Raw genomic sequence first — 27906 nt, forward strand, 5'->3', positions numbered from 1 at the left:
AGAGACTAAACTGAACTGACATATATACATACACACACATACACACACACACACACACACACACACACACACACACACACACACTGGACTTCCCTGGTGGCTCAGACAGTAAAGAATCCACCTGCAATGCAGCAGACCCCCTCAGCCGGGAAGATCCCCTGGTGAAGGTAACAGCTACCCATTGCAGTATTCTTACCTAGAGAATCTCATGGACAGAGGAGCCTGGTAGGCTACAGTCCATGGGGTTGAAAAGAGTTGGACATGACTGAATGACTAAGCACAATGTTGCCTGAACATATTTTTTTTTTCTAGGAATCTTTATTTTTGCATTTTACATTTAGGTCTTTGAGCCATTTTTAGTTATTTTTTGTGAAAAGTGTAAGGTAAACATCTAGATTTTCTGTCTCTTCATATGAATGATTTTTTAAATTTTATATTGGAGTATAGTTGACTAAAAATGTTGAGTTAGTTTCAGGTGTACAGCAAAGTGATTCAGTTATACACATACATGTATCCATTCTTTTTTTAATTCTTTTCCCATTTAGGTTATTATAGAATATTGAGCAGAATTTCCTGTGCTATACAGTAGGTCCTTGCTGGTTATCTATTTTAAATATAGAAGAGTTTATGTGGTCAATCCCAAATTCCCAATCTATACCTCCCCACCTAAAGTTAACTGAAATATAGGTAAAAACGATGGCAGGATTTTGTGTCTAACATTCCAGCCTCAGAGATGCAATGTCCTAGTAAGCGACCATTAGAAATATATAAGGTTCTGACAAGCTAGCACAAGAACACATTGTCACAAATGTAAATCCTAATGAGAAATGAAAGTAGGCTCATTCCTTCCAGCTGAAGGAACTAGGGAGCAAGAAACCAAGGATATGGAAGTTTTGATGCAGATGATAAAGGAATTAAGTCATTTACATACTTTTTGTTACTGATTATTTTATTAAATTAATTTTTATTGGAGTATAATTGCTTTAAAACTTGTGTTAGTTTCTACTATACAGCAGAGTGAGTCAGCTATAGGTGTGCATATACCCCCTCTTTTCTGGATTTCCTTTCCATTTAGGTCACCAGAAAGCACCGAGTAGAGCTCCCTGAGCCATATAACAGGTTTGTATCAGTCATCTATTTCATACATAGTATCAATAGTGTATATATGTCAATCCCAATCTCCCAATTCCTCCCCACTTTGGCCTCTATACATTTGTTCTCCATGCCTTTGTCTCTTATTTGCAAAACAGAAATAGAGGCACAGATGTCGTTTTAAATTTTTAGAGGGAGGGTGCAGAGATGAGTCACAGGAAAGAATCTCTCAGGAGGAAAACCTGAGCAGATTTGTGTGCTGATTATCTGAGAAGCAAAAAAGTTGAAGGAAAGTGTTTGCATATCAGAAGGAAATAATTGCCTCCCGTTTAGTTTTTCAGTTTTTTTTTTTTTCCCCACAAAGTTTGTTAGGATGGTAAGTAATTAGTCCCTTGAGACTTAGAGGAGAGAAAGTTCTCAGAATGGAAAAAAAAAAAAAAAAATGTTTTCCCAGTGGGCCTTTACTGCAGAATTAAAAGTACCTGCCCACTTTTTTTGGAAAGGCCCACAGATGGGAATGTGTCCTATGGTAGTTATTTTAAAAAAAAAAAAAAAAGTTGAATTGGAGACCAAGCTTCCTGGTCATAACAGGAGACTCAGGCCCCCAGACCGCATACCCTGGAACACTTGATCCTCCCACCACCTCCTTTCTTCACAACATTGGGTTGAAGGGTGGCCCCCACACTGTGACTGTCTCCACTGTACATGATGACCAGGGCCTTTCTAGAACCCTGTGAACAGAACTAGCTCCAGAAGTCAGGGGAAGTCTGCATCTACTCTTTGTCCTGTTTTGCAAATTCCAGGGCAGTCCAGATTACGTCTGATATAAGAGATCCTATGCCAAACCCATTTCTACTGGCACTATCTTTCCATGATACCCTAAACCTTTTCCAGCTTTCCAAGGATACCTTCCTTCATCTGCCCTCCAGCCCACTCACTACCCACAACACCCATCTTGTGCCATTTCCTCCTCATCTGCCTTCTACCACCTCTGTCTTCCCTGCAGGGCGGCTGGCAGTCTCCCAGCCAGGTGACTTCCAGGAACCCCCACCTCGGAGGGGCCCTCCCTCTGGGTTCTGTGGTTCTGTGGGATCTGCAGTTCTGCGGGAGAGGAGAAGAGCTAGCCCTTGAGAAGGGGGAGGCAGCAAGTGTAGGGACAGAGACCCACCTTTCATCCCCTCTTTCCTGCGTGCAGAGGAAGGATTAAAAAATTTTAAAAACGTAAAGGGCATGCCCTTTTTTTAGGCATGGAGCCCTCATGACCTTGCTGTGTAAGAGGCATGGAAAAGTGGCCCCTAGAGTCATTTCTGTTTAAAAGTCAAGAGGTCCAGGGGTCAGGAGGGAGCAGTGGGTGTGAGCGATGCTTTTGTTGCAGGAGCTGTCCCAGATGGGGGTCCCAGGAGCTGTCCCAGATGGGGTCCCGGCAAAAGGCACATAGTTTTTTCTGTTCTGAGGATGCCAAAACATCCTGCTCTTCTGAGAACCTCCCACTTTCAGGACCCCAGCCTAGACTCTGAAACCAGTTCCTGAGAAAGGGACACATCCTAAAAAAAGACTGCACACAAAGAAAACATAAAAGAATGAGAACAAAACCATAGAGCAGGACCTCGGAGAGAGAGTTTAATAGCACATTTCATAATAACAGCTACATTTACTGAGTTCTCCCTACATTCCAAGTCCCTGTGCAAAGACCTTGATTTGGATTATTTCTTTGTATTGAGATTGCTTGTGGCTCAGTCGGTGAAGAATCGCCCTTCAATATTGGAGACTTGGGTCCGATCCCTGGGTAGGGAAGATCTCCTGGAGAAGGGAAAGGCTACACACTCCAGTATTTTTGGACTATGGTTCTGAAGCTTCTCAGGTAGTTCAGACGGTAAAGAGTCTGCCTGCAATGCCAGAGACCCAGGTTCGATCCCTGGGTTGGAAGATCCCCTCGAGAAGGAAATGGCAAACCACTCCCGTATTCTTGCCTGGAGAATCCCATGGACGGAAGAACCTGGCTATAGTCCATGGGGTCACAAAGAGTTGGACACGACTGAGCGACTTCAATCAAAAAATCTTACAATTTGAATTGACATCATCACACTGTTTTCACCCCCAGCTGCCTTGAAATCATCCTTTCCTTAACTAGCGCAGGCTCACAGACGCCTGCCTTTGAGACATTCGGTACACGTGAACTCATCCGCTCCCTGTGGAGAGTGAACAGTGACTTCAGCGGGGCGGAGGGGGCAGGAGAGACTAGGAAGGAGACTGAGAAGCCCCAGCCTGGGCACCTGGGTGCCACCCGCAGTGGACAGCCCCCCATCTGTGCTCTCTTCTGAGGGCGGCTGGGTGTCTGAGGACGATCCTTTTGGACGTATCCTCCGTGACCTTTTGGACCTTCTCATTCCGGAAGGTGAAGATGAAGGGGTTGAGGAACGGGGTCACCAGGGCAGTCATCAGGGCCACCACCTTGTTGAGCTGTGTGGAGGGGCCCTTGTCTGGTTTCTGAAGAGCAAGGACAGGAAGAAGTCCATGAGCTCAATGTGCTGGGTATCGGAGCAGGACCGCTCAAGCAGCGGGGCAGAGTCAAAGAAATGGTGGTCAGTGACGTTGGGGACATAGAACCAGAGCTGGGCTTTCTGTAGGGTCGGGGAGATGGTGGAGAGGAACCCCACCACCCAGCAGACCACTACCAGCTTCACACAGACCGGCCTGTTCATGATGGTCGGGTAGTGTAGAGGGCGGCAGATGGCCACGCAGCGATCAAAGGCCATGACTGTGAGGAGCAGGAAGTGGGTGGAGCCCAGGGAGAAGGAAAAGAAAGACTGGGTCAGGTATTCAGCCAGGGCCATGGTCCTGCGAGGGGACAGCAGGTCAGCCAGCATCCTAGGGGCCACAGTGGAGGTGACCAGCAGCACCTCCATGAGGGAGAAATTGCAGAGGAAGAAGTACATGGGTGAGTGGGGGTGGGGGTCCAGGCCCGTGAGGGTGACAATAGCCAGATTCCCCAGAACTGTCAGCATGTATATCAATAGGATGAAGGCAAACAGGACGGACTGGAACTCGTGCAGATGAGAAAACCCTAGGAGAACAACTCCCTGATGACGCTGAGGTTACTCACGGCACTTGATGCCCCTTCTCTGGACTGCCTGTGAGACGCTAGGAAGTCTTATTGAGAAATGGCCACCAGCCTCTCTCTTGACCTTGCTCCCTGATGGCTGGCCTGGCTTCCCAAGCAGACTGGCCTGTATGCATAGTCAAATTCAATGTCCAGGAGCATTCCCAAGGGCAGAAGGTCCCAAGGGGCAAGGAACTGATTGGCTCTGCCAGACAGAGTTAGGAATTGGCCACCTCCACAGTACCATCTGGTATTCTTGCCTGGAAAATGGCATGGACAGAGGAGCCTGGCAGGCTGCAGACCAGGGGGTCACAAAAAGTCAGACTCAACTTACGACAGCACACATACACATCACCATCACTCCTAAACACTTACTCTTTTGTCTCCTACTCATTCATTATTTCATTCAACACATTTCTTAAGCTCCATCTCTGTGCAAGTCATTTGGCTGGGTCTGGTAAACCCTTTCACACTGCCAAATATGATAGTCATTTAATATAATAACACCTGCTATTAGCAGAGTTCTCCAACAGTAAAGAATCTGCCTGCAACACAGGAGATCTGGGTTTGATCTCTGAGTCGTGAAGATTCTTGGATAAGGGAATGGCTACCCACTGCAATATTCTTGCCTGGAGAATTCCATGGACAGAGGAGCCAGGTGGACTACAGTCCATGGGGTTACAAAGAGTCAGACACAACTGAGCAATTAACACTTCCGTGTCTCAGGATCTGGTACCTTCTACATGACTTCTTTTCATCCTTTGTGCCTGGTCCTCATCCTTCTTGCCGTCTCTGTGGCATTTCAGGCTGTGAATCACACAGTTTTGAAATAGCTTCCACCCATGACTGTAGAGCCACTCTACTCTCAATTCTCTGACAATTCTGACTTTTCTTTGGCTGGCTCCTTCTCTAGCTCCTGTTCTTCTTCTATTTTCTAAATATAAATGTCCCCACATCTCTCTTCCAATCCATCTTTTGTCTCTCTAGTCTCTCCTTCAGAAAACTCATCTTCATCCGTAACCAGAGAAATCTTGAAAATGTAAATGAATCTTGAATCTGCCTTTTTGTTCTCGACCATCCCACACCACCACATACTCAAAATGGGTAAAAGAATACACACACAATAGTCCCCTAGAGCTAATATCGTGTCCATTCCCCTCAAAACCCCAGTCACCCTGACTTGAAACCTGGACGGTATTTCTGAGTTTTCCTTCTTCCTTCTAAACCATTTGAATTGCCTTCCTTTTAAATACAGTTTTTTTCTCATCCTGTCCCCTTTCTTTTTTCATAGCCACCATCCAGGTTCAAGGATTTGTTTCATCTTAATCATCACAGCAGCATTTTTAATGGCTTTCTTATTTCTACATATCTGTATATCCAACCTATCCATATACTGCTGTTATATTTCTTTTTTCTACAGTATTATGTCCAAAGGCTATTTTTCAAATAATCTGAAGCAATGTGGTTTCATGTATACATTACCCTCAAAATTAATTAATCAAAATAGCTAAGTCATCTACCTTTATACAGAAAAAGACTGCAAGGACTCATTTCAAAATATTAACAATGGAGACTTCCCTGGTGATCCAGTGGTTAAGGATCCACCTTGCAATGCAGGGGATGCAGGTTCCATCCTTCATCTGGGAACTAAGACCCCCACATGCCATGGGGCAACTAAGCCTGCACATACAACTAGAGAACCTTGGTACGCTGCAACTAGAGAGAGCCCGCCCACTGCCACAGGGAGCCCAGTGCAGCCATAAAAACTTAATTAAAAAAATAAGTCAATAAAATACTAAATTAAATAAGCAGTAATTAAAATTAATTAAATTACTAGTTAAATAAAATATTAAATAAGTAAAATAATATATCAACCACAGCTATCTCTAGGTGTGGATTATGAGCATTAAAATGTTTTCATATATGTATGTGTGTATATATTGGAGAAGGAAATGGCAACCCACTCCAGTGTTCTTGCCTGGAGAATCCCAAGGATGGGGGAGCTTTGTGGGCTGCCGTCCATGGGGTCGCACAGAGTCGGACACGACTGAAGCAACTTAGCAGCAGCAGCAGCAGCATGTGTATATATATATTAATATATTTTGTTTGTTTTTCAAGTTTTTTTTTATTTGAACACATATTATTTTAGCAATCAGAAATAAAGAAATGTTTTAAGCAACACCTATCCCTTCCCCTGTCTGCTAAATTGAGCACAAACTTCCCCGGCAGTCCCAGCTTTCTACCATCCTACCCATCTTCCCCTCCAGCCTTCCCCTCACCTCCTTCTTACCACACACTCTGTACTTCCACCAAGCTGGACCACTTACTATTCTCCAAACAGTTAACTCCACCCCGCTGTCACATCTTTTCCTTACTGCTCCCTCTGCTTAGAATACCCCATGCTTCATCTTCGCCTGGCACACTCCTACCCACATTTCGAATGCCCCACCTTTATGAAGCGTCACCCTCTCTCCAGTGGTGAACCTGTCCTGCCTGGAATCCCAACCAAGGAAGTCAGCATGCTCTTCCTTGCATATTACAATTTTTCTTGTGCCACCCTCATCCCAAATACTAAATTCCTGGTTTCTAAGTGGCAGGTCTCTCTTTTCATCTTTGCAGCCTTCATAGCACCTAGCAATACATCTTACAAAATATAAGGACTTTGTAAATTTTGATTAAACAATTGAATGAGGCCATCTATTGAGTTTTCATACCTAGTCCTGAGCAAAAGATTTTGAAAATGGAAATTCATGTTTTATTATATGAGTATTTGCATATGTACATTTTAGGCTTTAACAGAAGGTAATGGGGCAGTCATGGCCTGTCAATTTCTCATCAAACAGATAAAATGGGAACTTTCCTGGCTGTCCAGGGGTTAAGACTTCCCCTTCCAATGCAGGAGTGTGGGTTTGATCCCTGATTGGGGGGCTAAGATCCCACATACAAGGCCAAAAATCCAAAACATAAAACAGAAGCATTATTGTAATAAATTCAATAAAGACTTTAAAAATGGCCCACATCAAAAAATATCTTTAAAAGCAAAGAGAGAAAGATAAGGTGAGAACAGGTGTGTTTCAGAATTTAATCCCAGAAGGGGCTGGCATACCCTGGAATCAAATACACTACTATTTCTGCAGCAAAATACTGCAGCAAAAATATTCACACTGAACAGAATAAGGAAAGGCAATAAATAGCCTCCCAGTTAAGTTCAGATTAGGTTTTACTATCTAGTTAGTAAGAAAGTAGGTCGCTCAGTTGTCTGACTCTTTGCAACCCCATGGACTGTAGCCCACCAGGCTCTTCTGTCCGTGAGATTCTCCAGGCCAGAATACTGGAGTGGGTAGCCTTTCCCTTCTCCAGGGGATCTTCCCAATCCAGGGACTGAACCCAGGTCTCCCGCATTGCAGGCGGATTCTATACAATCTGAGCCATCAGTGAAACCCAAGAATCTAGTTGGACAGAAAATTTAAAAAGAACTTCTGATTGCCGAGGAATTTTTGACTAGAGCATCGTGGACCAGGGGCTGTGAATGGGTAGACCTCATTCACCAAGTGGCCACCACGCACTGGCTCCTACAGTGCAAAGTGGCTGCGAAAGTTTCCATCTCCATATCACAGGTGATTAAAAATCTCAAAATGTGTAAGGATCTCCATCCCAAGTCATATAGCCAATAAATGTACAGCTGGGGTTTGAAACCAGAGTCTTCTCACTCCAGTACCCACTTGTTTATAGTAACAAAAATGCCAAGTACGTGATATCTTCTGAATTTGAAAACATACCGATCTCTGAACACAGGATTCAAAATCTATTGCTTAGGTCTGCAAACATTTATTCTTTAATAAATGATAAAAAAAAAAAAAAAAAAGAATGTACTAAAGAGTAAATTCCCATTACTGGCTATTGACCATCCATGATGAGTAGGAGATAGTGATGGGTAGGAGACAGGAGAGTGTCCCTTTTCTCGAAGAAGGGATCTCACTTGGGTCTCACATGTTAATGTGGAACTAGAGAGAGGTCCAGCCTAGAGTGTTACATCACTTGTGAAGAATTCATGATGGTCGGTCTCCTAGGAAGCCACAGCTCCTTCACGTACCACTTCCCCGATTGTGATCTCGCCTACTGGGCCCCATACTGACGTGTGTCACATTCAGCAGGTGTTATAAATGCATGAGTGAGAAAGGAATTTAGCCCATGGGCCTATTTTATGTTTTATTCACTATCACTGCCACCCAGAGAGCAAGGTCTTTCTTACCCAATAGGTTTCCATGACATCACATCCTGAGACGGTACATTCTAAAATATTTGAAGTCTTGAAATGAGAGGTGAGAGAGTTAATTCAGGGATGACCCTGGAGTCAGGAATACTCCACTTGGTGTAGCAGGCTTCACTCCTCCTCACACTAGCCAGAAAAGTTCTCAAACTAGTTTTCTATTACACTCTCACCTCAATCCCTCTTGTCTTTCTCCTGCCAGGACTTTTCACCCTTAGACTTCCCTCTCCCTGTTTATGGTCCTGCCTCCCCTCTCAGCGTCGATGACTGGTGTTTCCTCTTTGTCCGCAACGCATGCCTGGCCCTTCATGTGCATTCAACACTCTGAGCCATGGCTCCCCAGATGCCAACTCAGGAAACTGGAGCCCACAGCTCAGGACAAGCCTCCTGGGTTATGTCACAGGACCCACTGTACTTGTTGAGTAAATTTTACATTAAGTTTGTATTTACAATACTGCCAAATTAACATAGGTGAAGTTTCAGATGGATGCGGAATCAACTCTTCTCGGCATCAGGGTCTCCTACAGACTATAACTTCTCTGTGGCAGCCTTTGCTACAGAACAGACCCTCTCTGAGGCCCACAGACCCACCCCTGTGATCCAGGCAAACTCAGCTTCAGGCAGGAGATGGCATAGTGCCCCACCAAAGCAGGCGTCACCTTACCATTACTGGCAAGGCCTTGGTTGGCCATTCAGTGCACCCATTGGGCCAGCCCCACATCATCTGTACTTGACAGTCTGGGGTCCCCATTGTGTCCTCAGTTTCCCTTACTTATTCCTGCTGAGGCTCCTCACTGGTAAGAGATTCTGTTCATCTCTATCCAAGTCCTTCATGCCATAGGTTTTAACAGGTCAGATTTCTATTAAATGGCAAAGAGCAGATATAATAACCTGTTGTTTTCATGGAATAACCTCCTAGAAACTTGGGACCAATCAGAAAGCCCCCTTCTGGCTATTGATCTTCCTTTCTCGCCACATTAACCTTCTCAATGCTCCTGGCTGAATTCTTCTTATGTGCTTTGACTTCTGAAACCACTTCCTACCCCAGAAAATGACTCTTTCAAAAAAATAATTGGGAATGCGGAGGAGAGAGACAGTGTCACCAACATGGGTCTCTGTAGCGATGATTCTGATCATCGGTGTCTTGGGAAGCGTCAAGCTTCTCAGGTGAATGAAAAAGTGGGGATGAGGCATGGGACAGAGGGATGGACAGAGTGACCACCTGACTATCTCCTTAGGATTCATGGGCATTTGCAAGGGGCACGTGACAGAGGGAAGACGGAGGCAAACAGCACATGGGAAAGCAAACCAGCCAGCAGCAAGAATCGGAGTCAAAGTGATGTTAGAGGAAAATGTGCCTTACAGCGAAAGGTCTACAGAAGCTCAAAGGACTTCCCTGGTGGTCCAGTGGCTGGGACTCTGTGCTCCCAAGGCAGGGGGCTCAGGTTCAATCCCTGGTCAGAAGCTAGATCCCGTTTGTTGCAACTAAGATCTGGTGCAGCCAAATAAGTAAATAAAAATAAAACATTAAAAAAAAAAAAAAGCTCAAAAAGAGGACAGAGACACATCAGGAAGGAATCTTGGCCAAGCTTTCCGTGTACCCAGGGCCCTCAGGGGGGAGCAGAAGGAGTGGGTGGCACAGAAGACTTTGTTCCTCACCAAGAGGAAGGGCAAGAAGAGACCAGTGCAGGGAGGGGAATCTTGGAAGCCAGACCTTCATGGCTGAACCCCAAATCAGGAATAGCAAGAGGACACAGGCAACTTAAATCACCCATCCTTCACTCATTCATTCAGGAAATACGACTGAATGACTGATTGGACTCGATCCTATCAGGGTTCTAGACATACATCGTGAACAAAATAACCCCAGACCTCAGAGGCAAACTGGGGAAACAGACAGTAAATAAGGCTGAGATGACCAACCTTGATGTCAAGTGCTGTGAAGGCTCTGAGAGGGGCAGGACAGAGACAGGAGGGAAGGCGGGGGACTCACCCAGGCCAGGTCCCCTCCTGCCACCCAGGTCCAGATGCAGGACTTGACCGTGGTGGCTGTACCCTGTGGGCAACAGCGCAAGTCCAGTGAGTTGAAAGGAGCCACGAGGTCCCGCACACTCCCTGCAGGCAGAGGTCCCAACCCCAGCACCTCTGGAGACATCCACAGTAACAGAAACGACACAACACCAAGATGGAGACACCCCACCCTGCCAGGCCCTTCTGTATCCCTGCAGACACTCCTGTGGAAGACCTGAGACCAGAATGCACTGGGAAGGTGGCTTCCTCCAGCTCTTCTCGGTACTGACTCTGTGCATGTTCGAACATAGCACAACAGGGGTTCTGAAGGAGCAGCTGTCCCCCCTGGGGAGTGAGCACATCCTAGCACCATCCTCGGTTGGGGAGATGTGAGCTCCAGGGAGCAGGCAGGGACCTCCCGGGGAGCTGTGACCACTCTCTCTCTCTCTCACTCTCTCTCTCTCTCTCTCTGCCGTTCCCTGTGGACATGGAGCTCAGAGCAGCCTGACAGCCCAAGGATGTGCACTCTGGGGTGGAAGTGGGAAAGAGGGGCAAAACATTGGGCCCCAATTGCTTTAGACACAGACAACGCAGGAGAATAGACAATGAACTAAGAAATTGCATCATTGTCTCTGGTCAACCAAGAAGGAAAAACTGGACCCAACTATCTTCTTATAAACTGGGAATGAGAGAGATGGTGGAAGCAGTAAAAAAAACCTCTTTTAGAAAAAAAAAAGGAATCACCAGGACCTGAGTGTCAAGCTTTGGGCGAGGTTTACTCTCTTGCCCAAGGATGATCATTAGAGCATCTTCTCCCAGGGCCTCAATTTTTCCATTTAAGCAGGGGAGATGGGTCCTATATGCACTTTTCTAAGGTGGTACTGAGGGGACAGGAATCCATAGATGAAGGAATCAAGACATTAAGTGAAACCAAAGTAAGAAATCGAGGACCTGTTTACAACTGTGAAATAGTAATTATACATGCACACACAGGTACTGTTTATAGTATATCACATAAGTTTATGGAGAAATGAAAAAATACGGCAAAGAAACACTTTAATGGAGATAGAATTCCGTTCTTGTGAATACCAAAACCAATGGACTATAGCCTGCCAGGTTCTTCTGTCGGTGGGATTTCCTGGCAAGAATACTGGAGTGGGTATCCATTCCCTTCAGGGAATGGATCAAACCCAGACCAGGGATCAAACCCAGGTCTCCTGCATTGCAGGCAGATTCTTTACCATCTGATCCACCAGAGAAGCCCCTAGAATTCCATTCCTGTGAATACCAAAAACAGAAGTATTTCTTTACCAGCAAGATCAGCTTCCCTGACTTCTTCACCAATCTGAGGACATACATCCCCTCCAGTGCCAAAGGACTCAGGGAGTTACATACATTTCTCTTATTCCTGCCTGGAGAATCCCATGGACAGAGGAGCCTGGTGGGTTACAGTCCATGGGGTTGCAAAGAGTTAGACATGACTGAGCGATGGAGCACACACACGCTTGCTCCTGATCTCTCACAGCAATATCGCCTTTAGTATGTGCTTCCCACAGGCACTGTCTCATCTGATTCACTAAACAACCTCATGAGGGAGCTGATAGTGGAGTCTTCATTTCCCTGCTGATAGTACAAAGGAAGCCTTACTGTAGAATGCACCTAGTAAGTAGCACTTGGATTTGAGCTCCCAAAGAGGAGAGAACAAGCAATCGTTGATTTGTGTACTTCACACTTGTATAGACATGACCTTGTTCATACTCTACATCGACATACCTAACTCACCTTTCACATAGCCAAGTTCATATATCTAGGCTCTATGAACATTTCAAGGATTTCATATAGCAGCCTGTTAGATACAGTTCAATTTTGTCTGTGCAATTGCTGAAGTACTTTAATGGGAAAATAATAAAAAGAAAACATGGAGAGCTGAAAAGTGATGATATCTATGATAAAACAAGCATCAAGCTATAAACATAATCAAATAAAGCAATGTTGGCAGTCATTAGAAATAATAAGAGTGCAACATTTTTTGCTACAATCCAAAGCTGTTTGATTATATGTTCAAACATAAGAGAAAAGAACAAAATTAAAAAACATTTTTGAAATCCTAGAAGGCATAATCTAACCAGGTAGATTAGCTGATGGATCAGCTAGAAATAGTTGGAGAACATAGAGCCTTTTTTGGTGAAATTCATCAATAGTAGTAGAAAAGGAAGAAGACATCACACTAAAGATGTGAAGAGATGAACTCAGGAAAGGCCAGAACCACATCTAATTGGATTCAGTGACTAAACTAAGCTTACTCTGTTCCCAGATCTCCTCATATACAGCTGAAGTCCTGTCATCCACGTGGTGTGTTAACTTCTATTACTTGGGCAAAGAGCTACGCAGATGGAGCCCAACAGGAAGGAGCAGGTGCCCAGAATTGCACATTGTGAAAAGAACACTCCACCTACTCCTTGACTTCCCAAGTGTTAGAAACCAAAAGCATAGCTAAGGAGAAGTAAGAGGAATACACTTTCATGAGATCATGCAACAAAGAGACAGGGTGGGGTGGGGTGGGGTGCGGCATCTGATAACATTTTATGAAGGGAAAGTGTAGGCATGTTGGCTGTTTTAAGGCCATGATGGAAAGATGACATAAAGTGCAGAGTGAAGGCAAGATCATGAGTTATGCCCACGGGGAGCCTTCTCTGTGCTTGCTACCCTCCAACGGAAGACTGTAGACCGCCCTCAACCCCACCCTCAGAAATAGAGATACCACTGAGAAGTCATTTAGGGATGTCCCACTCTATCTCATCACAAAAACAGAGTAGGTTTTCAATCCTTGTACTTAACTTGCTCTGGACTTATTTTCTTTCTCCAATTTTCTTCGATCACATCCCTAGTGATATACTTCTCTTATTCCAAGATTCCTTGAACTTTCCTGGCAGAACCAAAGAGGAACTTTTTTGTTTTCCATTATTAGGTTTTTATATATATCCAGAAGATACAGTTTGGTTACACCTGATATCACATTCTATGTACATCCAGTGAGGCAGCTTCAAGTTGTAGGTAATAATGAAATAGTTGACTCATCAAAAGGAACCATATTTTGGAGTCCATTGTTTCCAGCAAGGCTTTCTATTCTTGCCTTTTCTTCTTTATTCTCCATCCTCTATTCAAAACTCTGCTATTTTACATTTGGTTTCTCTTCTCTTGGTCTCCTATATCACCCTTTTTGCTCTTCAACCCCCTATAACCTGATCTAGACTAGATCTTCCCACCCAAAGATTTGGTTTAGAGAGTATGTTCCCCATAGATCTGTGAGGGAAATATTCCAAGCTTACTGAACATCTATTTGCATATGGTTTAGAGAGTATGTTCCCCATAGATCTGTGAGGGAGATATTCCAAGCTTACTGAACATCTATTTGCATAATTTACATAAGAATTTGGGGGTAAAAAAAGAGTACCTGTATCGCAAAGACTGATTCTAGGAGAGAGTTCCTTAAAGTTGTGTCTAAGCTCTGGAAGAATCCAAAGGAAGAATTTAAAGGAAATATGACAGTCTGCATCTGTGAAATATCTATCATTGCCTTTTTCTAGAATCCTCATTCTTTTGCCCAATTTATGGGATTGATGCTAGAGTTGCGAACACCTCATTAAGTTCATGAGCACTTAAATGTGTGGATGGGCACAATTATCATACCCTCAATGTTCAAATGATAATGTGTAATAAAAATGGAGAGGGCTTTGAACCCCTAAGTCATTTATAAGGAGCTCATAACATATTTTCATGTATCTAAATGCTATAAGTGATCCGTCTGAGGCTAAAGAAATGGTTGTAGAGAGAGACTGAGGTGAGGTGGAGAATTTGGGGGAGTGGGGATTGTTTAAAGAAACTGGATTTAGGAAGTAATCACAAAAAACACAAGAAGAACTGAATAAAGTGGAGGTGCTGTGATAATCATCCTGAAAAAAAAAAATACCAAAGATAGGACAAGAGAAAAAAAAATGGAGAAATACTACCTGTAAGATCCTGATTTATGCTAAGGTAAGACACCTGGCAAATCCATTCTGAGTGCCCACATTCTGAAGAGATGCTGCTCAAAAGTCCAAGGAAATGTCTGAGGGCAGAGCTCACAAATGGATTTGCAGCTGCAGCAAGAAAAACATATTTTTCTCATAGATTTGGGAAGAGGAGGAGAAGGCTAGAAAAAGAGTGAAAGCCAAACAGAGAGAAATAACGTTAACAGGTAAACAAGCTTTTCCTGAACGTAAGGGTGAGTGATGTCCTAACTAAAAATAAATAAGTAAATAAATAAATAAATAATGACCCCAAGCCACGCTAAAGGGGAAATGAAAGCAGGGAGCCCACCAGTAACCTCTTTGAGCTTTTACTTAGTAAAGATGCTGCTACTGCTGCTGCTAAGTCGCTTCAGTCGTGTCCGACTCTGTGCAATCCCATAGACGGCAGCCCACCAGGCTCCCCCGTCCCTGGGATTCTCCAGGCAAGAACACTGGAGTGGGTTGCCATTTCCTTCTCCAATGCATGAAAGTGAAAAGTGAAGTCGCTCGGTCATGTCCGACTCTTTGCGACCCCATGGACTGCAGCCTACCAGGCTCCTCCGTTCATGGGATTTCCCAGGCAAGAGTGCTGGAGTGGGGTGTAGTAAAGATGAGGTACCTATAATTTATCTCAGCTGTATGTAGACTGTCTACATTTTCCTTAAGCTGTTTTGCCTGTGAGAAGATTCTGAGCTTTGCGCACTTGCTGGGGTTTAGTGGACAGTTGGATAAACTGTAAACAAGAAAAGGGGAGAAAAGTCAGGAGTTATAAGACATTGTTTTAGAAAAAAGAACACCATCCGCTGACGTCTTTCCCCTTCCTAAAGTACAAGCAATAGACAAATGTGCCAAAGCTGATGGGATGAAAATCTGCCTGGAAGAGAATCTTGAATTTGGGGCTGCTCAGGGAGAGTGTGGTCAGTTTCTAGCCTTCTTGGAGGGGAATATATAGTAAGTAGGTAAATGTGAAACCAAGGGTAGTTATCAGCTCCATTAAACTGTAACCTGCTTAGTAAATAATAAGCTGCAACCTGCCTTCACTGATCAATCTCACTTTAACTGTTGCTACAAAAACCTTGCATGTCCTTCAAGCATCAGATAGCCTAAACAATAAGCTGTTTGTCCAAGTTGTTTTCCTGGAACTTGCAGTCAGCTGTCCAGTTCAAGCTTGGCTGGCTGAAGCTGGCTGGAACCACTGACCCTCCAACTGGGCGTGCTTGGGAGCCCGTCTTGGTGACCTTTTGACTTAAGAGGGTCAGCAACTCCACCCTCATAACATGTTAATACCATCATTTTCTGAACATGCATCCCACAAAGAAGCCTGTAGCTTATTTGCACCTGCACAGAATGACAGTTACGAAATAGAGTCCTATGACTAGTTTATAATTAAGATTAATGCCTAGATTTCTGTTTTTGTTCCTCTCATCCCTCTTTTATTCCCTTTTGTCCTAGGCCCTGTTTGGTCACGTTTGCCTAATCAATAAGAAGTAATGAAGGTCGAGTGTCTTGAGCCACTGATTTCTGATAAGCATCACTGTTTATGTGATGTTCTGAGTTAGCTTTCAGGGGAAAGTGACTTTCACAGATTAAGTAGGGTCAAACCTCAGGTCAGGCCACCAGACCAAAAGCACGTAACAGGTTAAAGAAACAGCATAAGATGATGATTAATCACCAGCTTCTTTGTTCTTCCCCTTAAAAACTCTTGACCCAAAGATCAAAATGGAATGAATTTGAGACTGCCACTCCCTCTCTTGGTGCCCTGCAACAAAATTCTTACTTTGTATGGAGAACAGTATAGAGGCTCCTTAAAAGAACTAAAAATAAAACTACCATATGACCCAGCAATCCCACTCCTGGGCATATACCCAGAGAAAATCATAATTCGAAAAGATAAATGCACTCCAATGTTCCCAGCAGCACTATTTAGAATAGCCAGCACATGGAAGAAACCTAAATGTCCATCAACAGAGGAGGGAATAAAGAAGATGTGCAACATATATATAATGGACTATTACTCAGCCATAAAAGGAACGAACTTGGGTTATCTGTAGGGACCTGAATGGACCTAGAGACTGTCGTGCAGGGTGAAGTAAGTCAGAAAGAGAAAAACAAATATTGTACATTAATCCATATTTGTGGAATCTAGAAAAATGGTATAGATTATCTTATTTGCGAAGTGGAAGTAGAGACACAGACATAGAGAACAAATATATGGATACCAAGGGAGAAAAGCAGGGGGAGGAATTGGGAGATTAGGATTAACATATATACACTATTGATACTATGTATAAAATAGTTAACCAATGAGAGCCAGTATACTGTATAGAACAGGAAACTACTGAATGCTCTGTGGTGACCTAAATGGGAAGGAGATCCAAAAAAGAGGGGATACATATGTACGTACAGATGATTCACTTTGCTGTATAGAAGAAACTAACACAACATCGTAAAGCAGCTATACTCCAATAAAAATTAACTTTAAAATATCCATCCTTACTTCCCTTCAAACTCCTGTTATCAAGAGTCTGGCTTTCTGTGCCATGGGTTCACGAGCTCTTTGCTTGGTTCCATCATCTCACTTATTTCTTACTTCCACTCACCTTTCCCCACCCTCTCCATCCTCAGCTCTAACTCATAAACATCATGTGTGCCTCAGCTTCAGGGAAGTGGATTTCAGATTTGTCTTCCCATCTCCTCTCTTGGTTGCCTTGTGAATAAACTCTTTCTCTCTGAAAATCTGAGTCCCAGCATTTCACTTGCTGCTCTTCAGACAAATGCAACTTGCTCAGTTGTAAGTATTATGATTGAGCATTACCTTAGGAATTGGGGCAGGGGGCGGTGGCCAGTGGTTGAGGAACAGCGGAGATGGGCCCATAAATAGGTACAGTCTCTATGCTCTGTCTCTCATGAGACTAATGACTGTCCCTTCGTGTAGACTTAGAACCTAAAGAAACAAGTGGAGGCAATGATCCTCTCTTATATGGAACACATCTTTGCATATTCACTCCTTCTGAAGTAACAATCCTTCCCCAGTGACCACCTTTCCATCTATACATCTGTGCACATAAGCACATTTAATTCCACCTTATCCCTGGAGCCCTGGGTCTTTACGCATATGGGCTGATTTAAGCCCAAGACTGAGACATGAGCTGTTCTTTCCTCCACAGTCCATGAGGCAACCTTGAGCTCACAGTAGCAGCATCACTGCCTCAAAACTGATTTGGGGTTCTTCAGTTCAGTTCAGTTCAGTCGCTCAGTCATGTCCGACTCTTTGTGACCCCATGAATCGCAGCACACCAGGCCTCCCTGTCCATCACCAACTCCCGGAGTTCACTCAGACTCACGTCCATCGAGTAGATGATGCCATCCAGCCATCTCATCCTCTGTCGTCCCCTTCTCCTCCTGCCCCCAATCCCTCCCAGAATCAGAGTCTTTTCCAATGAGTCAACTCTTCGCATGAGGTGGCCAAAGTACTGGAGTTTCAGCTTTAGCATCATTCCTTCCAAAGAACACCAAGGGCTGATCTCCTTCAGAATGGACTGGTTGGGTCTCCTTGCAGTCCAAGGGACTCTCAAGAGTCTTCTCCAACACCACAATTCAAAAGCATCAATTCTTCGGCACTCAGCTTTCTTCACAGTCCAACTCTCGCATCCATACATGACCACAGGAAAAACCATAGCCTTGACTAAACAGACCTTTTTTGGCAAAGTAATGTCTCTGCTTTTCAATATGCTATCTAGGTTGGTCATAACTTTTCTTCCAAGGAGTAAGCGTCTTTTAATTTCATGGCTGCAGTCACCATCTGCAGTGATTTTGGAGCCCAAAAAGATAAAGTCTGACACTGTTTCCACAGTTTCCCCATCTATTTGTGATGAGGTGATGGGACCAGATGTCATGATCTTCATTTTCTAAATGTTGAGCTTTAAGCCAAATTTTTCACTCTCCTCTTTCACTTTCATCAAGAGGCTTTTGAGTTCCTCTTCACTTTCTGCCATAAGGGTGGTGTCATCTGCATATCTGAGGTTATTGATATTTTTCCCGGCAATCTTGATTATTAATCTTCAAATAAAATTCACAAGACTCAGTCTGGTGGACACTCTATGATAACTGCCTCCTTACCAGTCTCTGATCCAGCAACATCCCTCATTCATTTTCCTGTTCTTTGTCACCAGCAGAATCTCCATTCCGTTCAAGCCAATCAGCTTATCTTCTTTATTATGATAGCTTCTTTCCTTCCTTGAAATGACCATTTAATTGCATCCTCCTCCTCGAAATTCTTCATCACAACATCTTCCCTCACCTCACATTCTACCATGCATAAAAAAAATGTCCAGTCTCTTTCCATCATCATAAAAATCCTAACAGCTGATGTCATTTCACTTTGATCCTCCATTTAACACTTAGGGGTTTAGATTACATAAGAGTCAAACCCACTTTAACACTGTATAGAGGTGATACAAGGAAGGAAGGAGGAAAGAAGAAAATGCAATTAGCAGGAAATTATAAATTGATGAGAATTAATAAATAAGCTAGAGTATTGTTGTTCTTAGATATCCAGAAAATTAAATTATCTTGTAATGAGAATAAAGTGCTTATTAAGAATTTTCCCCATCCCAACCAATCCATAGATAGACCATCCTGAGATGCAGGCCTCTGCAGATCTTCACTAAGTTTTCAGTTACCAGCGCATGGTCCTATTTCTAACAGAGTAAAGCATCCTTATCTCCATATGTTACACATCCTGACAGTGAAATTGCTGCCAAGAAGCTATGCTTTCCCAAAGGGGTGCTAAACACCTATGGCAGCAAAACGTGTACATCTGCCTGTAACTTTCTCATAAATGATTGAACATTATTTAGGAAATACACTTAGAAATAAATGGAAGCCAGACTTCCCTGGTGGCTCAGATGGTAAACAATCTGCCTGCAATTCAGGAGACCCAGGTTCATTCCCTGGGTTGGGAAGATCCCCTGGAGAAGAAAATGGCTATCCACTTCTTGCCTGGAGAATTCCATGGACAGAGGAGCCTGATGAGCTACAGCCCATGGGGTCGCAAAGAGTCGGACACGACTAACACTTTCACTTTCACTTTTCAAGAATTTAAGGCAATAACAGCTTTGGTTCAGGATCTCAACCCTGATCTCAACTCCTCCTAACATACTCATCTCTCCTCTTGTAGGGGCTGAAATGAAGAACTAGCTGATAAGGACTTTTTTTCTCTCCACAGAGGAGCTATGCATAAACCATTGCCTCCCAACTCCCCAAGTTATTTTTCATCCCTTACAGTCCTCAGGCATTTTTTTGTCACACTAACCTCACAGTAGGTCTTCTTTTGTCCCATACGTTGTATAAAAATTTACTCAAATTGGATCATACACACATATAAAACATAAAACTATAAAATTCATAGAAAAAAGTATAGGAGAAAGTTTTTCAGGAGGTAGGGCTAGGCATAAAGAGGCCTCAGACTTGACACTAAAAATAAAATCCATAAAGAGAAAACTGGATAAATTGGATTTCATCAGAATTTAAAATTTTGCTCTGGAAAAGAATTTGTTAAGAGGATGAAAAGTTAAGCCGTAGACTAGAAAAAGATATTTGTAAACTACACATTCCCAAGAAAGGCTATAATCTAGAATATATACAGAACTCTCAAATCCAACAATAGAAATACCAAAAAAAGAAAATCCAATTAGACAGTTAAAAAAATCATGAAAATGTATTTAATCAAGAAGGATATAAAGACAGGAAAAAAGCATATGAAAAGATGTTCAACAATATTAGTTGCTGGGAAAATAGAGTCACAATGAGATATAACCCGTCAGAGATTTACTTATCAGAATACCTAAAATAAAAATAGTGACAGCAGTATATGCTGGTGAGGATGCGATGAAACTGGATCATTCATACATTGCTGGTGGGGAGGTAAAAAGGCACAACCATTATTAAGTAAAATAAGGGTTAGAGCACAAAGATTCAACTTTTACAGCATAAGGGTTGAACACAAGCACTGGCATACCATGACAGTTGACCTGATAACCAGGTCAGCTGCTAAACGACCAGTCAATGGGCGTGATGCACAGGACAAAGGGATGGTTCACATTTTGTCAGAGCAAAATTCCATCACGCTGCTCAGAACAATGCACAGTTTAAAACTTACAAATGGTTTACTTCTAGAATCTTCCATTTAATATTTTTAGACCAACGTGTTAACTACACAGACCATCGATAACAAATCATAAAAAGCAAAACTGTACTTGGGGGTGTGGGACAGGGGGTTACTGTATATTTTCTAAGATGTTTCCATCGAGAAACTGGGTTAAGAGTAAATGGGATCCTCTGTACTATTTCCTATAAATTCTTATGAATCTACTATTATCTCAAAATCTATATATATTAAAGAGAGAATTCCCTGGAGGTACAGTGGTTAAGAGTCCATGCTGTCACTACCAAGAGCCCAGGTTTGATCCCTGGTCAGGGAATTAAGACCCTGCATATCTCGCATGCCACTCAGGGCAGCCAAAAAAGTCATTAGAGAATAAATAAGAGCATCTGCACATAAAGCATGATGATATGTTTTCCCAGAACACATACATAAAGCAGACACAGCAGATTAAACTGACCACATGCTGGTAGAAGAGATAGGGAGAATGGAGGGAGAAATGAGCATAAAAGATCCATCTTGTTAATAGGTGAAAAAGTTTTACATTTTAAAAAATACTCTTAAGTCAGTGGGTTCACACTGGCTCATTACAGGCTATCTGACTAGCCAGGAATAGCCTGTGACATGAGACCTGTAACTCCTTATTGAACACATTCAAAGTCATAAATGAAGGGTCACAGACAAAACGAGATCGCTCTATGAAGATATGATGTCCATGGAGTTCCAGATATACTCATGCATGCATGTGTAGTTGCTCAGTCATGTCAACTCTGCAACCATGGACAGTAGCGCACAGGCTCCTCTGTCCATAGGATTATCCGGGCCAGAATACTGGAGTGCGTTGCCATTTTCTCCTCCAGGGATCTTCCTGTTCCAGAGATCAAACTGGCATCTTTCACTTCTCCTGCATTGGTAGACAGATTCTTTATCACTGAGCCACCTGTGAAGCCCAGATAGATATCATATAATTGGCTCAGGTAAGTATGAAATATATATATCCATTTTGGCTCTAGGTGTCAAGTATTTACACAACCACTAATGTAATTTGAGTCATCATGTCACCATAGTAACCAGTAAGTTTGCATTTCCCATGTTTGGGGCAGTTATGTTAACTGGCTTATTTTAGTTGTTTAGACAATTAATTTGTAAAGGGTGGCACTAGTGGTAAAGAACCTGACTGCCAATGCAGGAGACACAGGAGACATGGGTTCAATCCCTGGGTCGGGAAGATCCCTGGAGAAGAAAATGGCTAGCCACTCCAGTACTCTTGCCTGGAGAATTCCATAGACAGAGGAGCCTGGCAGGCTACTATTAGTCATATAGAATTGGACAGGACTAATTAAGTATTGCCATTAAATAATAAATCAGGTTAAGATTAATAAACTAATATTATTTTTAATTTTTAATTGAAGTATAGTTGTTTTACAATGTGTTAATTTCTTTTGTTGTTCTTTGCTCAGTCACTAAACTGTGTCCAATTCTTTGCAACCTCACGGACTGCAGCACTCCAGGCTTCCCTGTCCCTCACTATTACCAAGAGTTTGCTCACACTCATGACCATTGAGTCAGTGATGCCATCCAACCATCTCATCCTCTGTCACCCCCTTCTCCTCCTGCCATTGATCTTTCCCAATATCAGGGTATTTTGCAATGAGTAGGCTCTTCACATCAGGTGGCCAAAGTATTGGAGCTTCAGCTTCAGCCCTTCCAATGAACGTTCAGGGTTAATTTACTTTATGATTGACTGGTTTGATCTCCTTGCTGTCCAAGGGACTCTCAAGAGTCTTCTCCAGCACCACAGTTTGAAAGCATCAATTCTTCAGCACTCGGCTTTCTTTATAGTCCAACTCTCACATCTGTACATGACTACGGGAAAAATCATAGTTTTGACTATATGCACCTCTGTTAGTAAAGTGATGTCTCTGGTTTTTAATATGCTGTCTAGGTTTGTCATAACTTTTCTTCCAAGAAGAAAGCATATTTTAATTTCATGGCTGCAGTCACTGTCTGCAGTGATTTGGAGCCCAAGAAAATAAAATCTGCACTGATTCCATTTTTCTGCCATCTACTTGCCATGAAGTGATGGGACTGGATGCCATGACCTTAGTTTTCTGAATGTTGAGTTTCAAGCCAAGTGTTGCACTCTCCTCTTTCATCTCCATCAAGATGCTCTTTAGTTTCTCTTTGCTTTCTGCCATTAAGATGGTATCATCTGCATATCTGAGGTTGTTGACACTTCTTTCTACAATAAAGTGACTCAGTAACACATATATACATTGCCTTTTATAATCTTTTTTGTTATGGTTTATCACAGGATAGCAAATACAGTTTCCTGTGCTATACAGTAGAACCGTGTTGTTTATAAACTAATATTATTGTTATGTCTTGGTTCTCATTTAAATTTTCTGTAAAAGCATTAGATCTAAAGAAAGAAGAGGATTGTTTTCTGCTAAGGATTTTTAGCAGAAACCCTTAGATTTTAGGATTTTAAAAGTAGATATTTTAAGTAAGAAACTATGGGGAAAATTGTTTGCAAGCTTCAGACTTGGAGCTCTGAGAAGACTATCAATCCTTTTCTAGGTGTATGAGAAAACAGAAAGTTTAACAAACTCAGGCCCATTTGATCTTTAAGAATGTATTCAATTAACAAACTTCGATTCAGCAACTCTATATGCCAAGAACAACATCAGGTACTGGTGAAATATATAAATCAGACATAACCTCTATCCTCAAAGAGCTCAAAATCGAGTACGGAAGACAAGTGAACAGAAAATTATGATTTAATGTCGAAAGGAATAAATGAAGATGTGAGCAAAATCCTGGTAAAAGTGAGCAAAGAGTGGGTAGTAACCTGTTCTGAGGGAGTCAAGCAGAAAGTGATATTCAAACAGTTTGAATATCACTAAAATGAAAAAAGTGTTTGAGTGACAGAGAGGAAAAGTAGTGCATTTGAGATCGGGGACAGGTATACATCTGACTTTGAAGACACGAAAAAAAAAAAAAAAATGACATCTTTCTCACCTCAGGTTCTGAATCAGAGTTGTAGTTAGGGTTTTCTGGTTGCTATGCAGTCTAGAGAAAGATCTCAGCAAGGTGAGGAATCCAGGCATCTCTGAAGGCTGGCCATCTTTCCCTCTCTAAGTCCCCCATGTCAGTCTTCTGCTTCTCTCACTGCTGTTTCAACCTCTTCCCTTTCCTGACCAATTGCCTCTGAGTCTCTCTACCTCATAAATCTTCATGACCATAAACTCATAACAACCACTGCACCCCAACTAATCCTAACTTTCAAGTCATCCATATGTGGATGCCTTCAAATTCCTGACACAGAAAATCTAATTGGCCCACTCTGTTTTCAGACATGTCCACTGAACATCATGAAGATGTCACGTGGTGATGATGACCCAGAAGACCCAGCATCTCATGTGGATAAAGGAGGCATAGTCTCCCTTTCTACTCTTCCTTCAATACTGAGGTGCCTTGCTGACTGTTCTGTATTCATATTTCCAGATTGAGGGGTTCCATCATTTCAGTCTTTTGCAACACTGGCTACATGTTACAACAGTACTAAGATGTATTTTAAAATACTGATGCCAAGGCACTGTCCCCAGAAATTCTGATGTAATGAATTGGTCTTGGAGTAAGGTTCCCCAAGTGATTTTCTTATGTACACATATCAAGAAACAGAACCTTTGTGTACTGTCGGGAAGGAGATGATAAGCTTCCTGGGCCAGTGACTAATAAAGTCCTTCCAGCTTTGCTCATTGTCATCAGCCACATACCCAGGGGCTCTTTGACAACATCCAGCTGATCCTTCAATCTCTCAGGCACATATTGTCAAAAACAGACAGAATTGCCTCAAGGAAAGCAAATAGTGTGTTTTCTCATACCTGCATCCCTCCCTTTGGAACACAGACATGACGGATTATAGAACAGGGAATAAGCTGATGAAGAAGACAGGACAGTGTGTGATGGGCTAACTCTCACTGGACTTCCTGTACTCTGCTAACCGGTGGTGATGTTAGCCATTCATGGCTTATGCAGGGATCCTGGGTCACCTAATCTTGACAAGCACCCTTCCTCCCCACGACCTCACCTCCCTCTTTGGCTCAGAAAGTTCCTTCAAGGCTCAGTGAGGGACATCTTCTCTCTCATTCTAGCCCCTAACAAGGTCATAAAAGTAGAGAAATAGGTTGCCATCTCTCCATCTGGATCATCCGCCTGGTTGAAAAATACGGTGGGGGGAGGAGCAGGTAGGTGTCCTGGGGTGCCCCTCTCAGGAGTTTGAGAAACAGTGCCTTCCTCAATAACTAGGGGCAGACACAGTCCTGTCAAGGCTATTCCAGAACCGGCAGTCACAAGGTTAATTTTCTGTCCCAAAGGCTCATGTCTCCTGAATCATCCAAAAACAACACTGTGGACTAACCCAATGTCCCAAGGTTTCTTGGCTCAGCCCATCAGCCGGATATTTATTCTGGTCTTGGACTTTGCAGGTCAACATATGCAAGTGAGACAAAGCATCAGACACACAGTTCTGCAGAAAGACCCCGACTTACAACTCCGATACACAGAACCACGCTCAGGCACATCAGACTTGATCACTCAGCTAACGCAGGAAGTCACACATGTGTGCTTGAACTACATTCCCCACTCCCCATCTCATGACTCGTTGTCAACTCTTACACAAATGTGTGTCAGAGGGGAATATGGGGAGCAACTGAAGCTGTCTACATCTCCTTTCTCACCTCCTTAGATACCATCCTATCCATCCAGAGATGTAATGCTTTGCTGTGGAGGAGGCAGTGTATTTCCTCCAGGAGTGACCTAGCTCGTCCCACTGCTCTTCTCTCCACCTAGTGGAAGAAAGGGAAGGGAACGCATCTCCTGGCATAGGACTGAATCCACACGGTGAAGGCAGGAAGTAGGCCTCAGACATTTCAATGAAAAGAAAGATTTTTCTCAAGTTCTCATCCCTGCCACTAGATCAACATTGGCCACCATGGAGGAAAGCTAAGAATCCTATTTCAATACACCTCTCCCTTTCAGCCTTCTCGTATTCCTTTATTTGCCAGAGGTCATCTCATTTATCCACTTCCAGGAGTTGGCAGTTGCCATTGTGATGACAGGCACGCCACCCTGTTCTCTCTTTTCATCCTTCCCAAGATCTCCCCGAGACTGAGGAAGTTCATCAGATGAGATAGCAATCACTTCCCTATGCCGGAAGGTCACAGCTGGGCCATGCTCAGGGTAATTCTAGGAATTGAATGCTGACAATATCCTGAGATAATGCTTAGCTTTCCCCAGAGCCTAGGTAAATTGTATAGTTAGGAGACAGACTGCCTGATGCTGAGGCTGAAACTCCAATACTTTGGCCACCTGATGCAAAGAACTGACTCATTGGAAAAGACCCTGAAGCCGGAAAAGATTGAAGGCAGGAGGAGAAGGGGATGGCAGAGGATTAGATGGTTGGATGGCATTACCGACTCAAAGGACATGAATTTGAGTAAGCTCCAGGAGTTGGTGAGGGCAGCGAAGCCTGGCGTGCTGCAGTCCACGGGGTCTCAAAGAGTCAGATGTGACTGAACTGAACTGAGACTGCCTGTAATTAAGATCTCCTTTCTGTCTCCTATTTTCCACCTTATACAACTGGTCATCCACAGTTTATGCCAAGATCTGGGCTGAGGGAAGATAATGAGGGCTCAGAACCCATCGTGATTCTTCATGGATGGACAACCCGTGCTGAGTGCAATGAGCTGTGTGCCTTCCACGATTCAGGTCCCAACATTTCAGCAGAGACCTATTGTTCTCCCAGGTCTCATGATCACATGCATCTATTCCAAAAAGAATTCTGAGCTCTACTCTGCACCAAAAACTGGAGATAGAAAGGAAGACTATAGCACAAAACCTGACCTCAGGGAACTCGAAGTATTACATGAAGCTCTGAGATTATATTCTTTAAAATATTTAAGTATAGTTTGAATTATTTTTAATTATGAGTGCTGCTGCTGCTGCTGCTGCTAAGTCACTTCAGTCGTGTCCAACTCTGTGTGACCCCATAGACAGCAGCCCACCAGGCTCCCCTGTCCCTGGGATTCTCCAGGCAAGAAAACTGGAGTGGGTTGCCATTTCCTTCTCCAATGCAGGAAAGTGGAAAGTGTAAGTGAAGTCACTCAGTTGTGTCCGACTCTTAGCGACCCCATGGACTGCAGCCCACCAGGCTCCTCCATCCATGGGATTCTCCAGGTAAGAGTACCAGAGTGGGTTGCCATTGCCTTCTCTGAGCACACTGCTACATATATCCTTTGAACAAGATTATGAGTACTCATTACTTAATCACATCCATCTCATTAGCTACTTTGTTTTCTATTCATTAATCTTGACAGTCATTCTTACAGTTAATTACCTTCATCAACTTAACACTCACTAGTTGGATACAGTAGTCAGTTCAGATTGAAGCAGAGAGATGCAGGATTCTAAGATCAGTTCCCCAGAAAAAAGTGTATCCATGGATTATATGATATGATATCTGATATGTGAAGATATGAGAAAAGAATTTAAAGTAGGTATATAGAAGTTCATGCAAATGGAAATGAAACATTACTTTTATTCTGAAAAAAAAAAAAATCCAAACCAGAAAAGGAATAAAACCATATTTAACTCCACAGTGAATGAAATTTTCATAGTAATAATGATATAGTCACTGAACATTGGTTTAACTAAAATAGCAATAATTTAGGGGAGAATGAGAGGGAGAAGGGGTGTCTAAAAGAATTAAATCCACAGTTATCACAACAGAAAATGAATTAAAATTTTAAAACTGATAAATCAATTGATAGCAGTATAACCTTATCATCAGGTTGTGTGGAAGTAATTATCAGGAAAGTTAAAAGCGCTTTTCTCTGTGAAACAGTACTGGCTATGTGGGAGGGGAATGGGTAGACAGTTTTTCAGTACGGCTCCTTTAGTACTATTTGATTTTTCAAAACATGCATACATTTTAGTTTGATTTTAAGACCTACTTTTCCTTCCAGGTGATTATTCTAACTACACTTGACTCTGACGTGCTACCGAGATTCAGGATGTTTGGAAGCATCAGTAACTGAGTGACCAGTACTGAGTTCTGGCAACTTAGCCAATCATAAGTTCTTGACCACAGAAACCAAGGCCAAGGAAAGGGCAAGTAATTATCAATATGTACGTTGCCTGCCAATGACAAAGCCTAAAA

The 27906-nt window shown here is 42.9% G+C and overlaps 1 pseudogene; it reads right to left on the minus strand.

Annotated features, from left to right (window-relative positions):
* Positions 1-1886: 1886 nt before the first annotated feature.
* On the minus strand, positions 1887-4792 carry LOC102395806 (annotated as a pseudogene).
* Between the last annotated feature and the right edge of the window lie 23114 nt (positions 4793-27906).

This window comes from Bubalus bubalis, chromosome 8 (assembly GCF_019923935.1).
Source record: "Bubalus bubalis isolate 160015118507 breed Murrah chromosome 8, NDDB_SH_1, whole genome shotgun sequence".
Lineage (NCBI taxonomy): Eukaryota > Metazoa > Chordata > Mammalia > Artiodactyla > Bovidae > Bubalus > Bubalus bubalis.